Genomic DNA, 835 nt, shown 5'->3' on the forward strand with positions numbered 1-835 from the left:
GGGGAGCTCGCTGGCTGCATCCTGGTTTTTTCTCTCTCTTGGACAGCTGGCTTGATTTTCTCACCCAGCATTCATGAAAGGTGCCAGATTCAGGGCATTTCTTTGGGTTAATTTCTGGCTTTTCTGGGAAGCAGCATGTATTTGACATGAGTTTGTTGGAGGCCTCTGAATTTACACTTCAAGTGGGCAAATGTGCTCTAGTTGTATAAAGGGTGTAGCATGCCTTTAGCACACCTGATCCCTGTCTTACCATAGACATTGGGATGAGAGCAGGGAACCTGCCCCAGGGACATTGTGCGCTCCTGACTCCAAAGTGTCCCCTGAACTGAGGGTACCCAGGGATAAGAGCAAACGTTCAGCTCAGTGACTGCTTTAATTCTCTCGGCACCATGGCCCTCAAATCCTTGTGAACCCAGCACTAAAATAATGGAATCATGGAATGCCAGGTTAGAAAGAGCCTCAAGAGTCATCCAATCCAATCTTTCTAGCAAAGCATAACCTAAACTAGATGTCCCAGCACCCTGTCCATCCCAATCTTAACGGTGTCCAATGCTGGGGAGTCTCCACTTCCCTGCGGAGATTATGCCAATGGCTGGTTGTTCTCACTGGGAAACATTTTCCTCTTGCGTCTGGGATCTCCCCAGCAGCAACTTGTGCCCATCATGCCTTGTCTTTTCCATGTCCTTTGTGGCCACACTTTAAATACTGAACATGGAGACAAGGCTCCCCTAAGCTTACTTTTCTCCAGGCTCAACAGACCCAGCTCTCTCAGCCTTTCACAGAATCATCATAGGATCCCAGATGGGTTTGTGTTGGAAGGGACCTCAAAGCTCCT

The sequence above is a fragment of the Nestor notabilis genome, unplaced genomic scaffold, assembly GCF_000696875.1.
Source record: "Nestor notabilis isolate BGI_N333 unplaced genomic scaffold, ASM69687v1 scaffold10733, whole genome shotgun sequence".
Taxonomy (NCBI): domain Eukaryota; kingdom Metazoa; phylum Chordata; class Aves; order Psittaciformes; family Psittacidae; genus Nestor; species Nestor notabilis.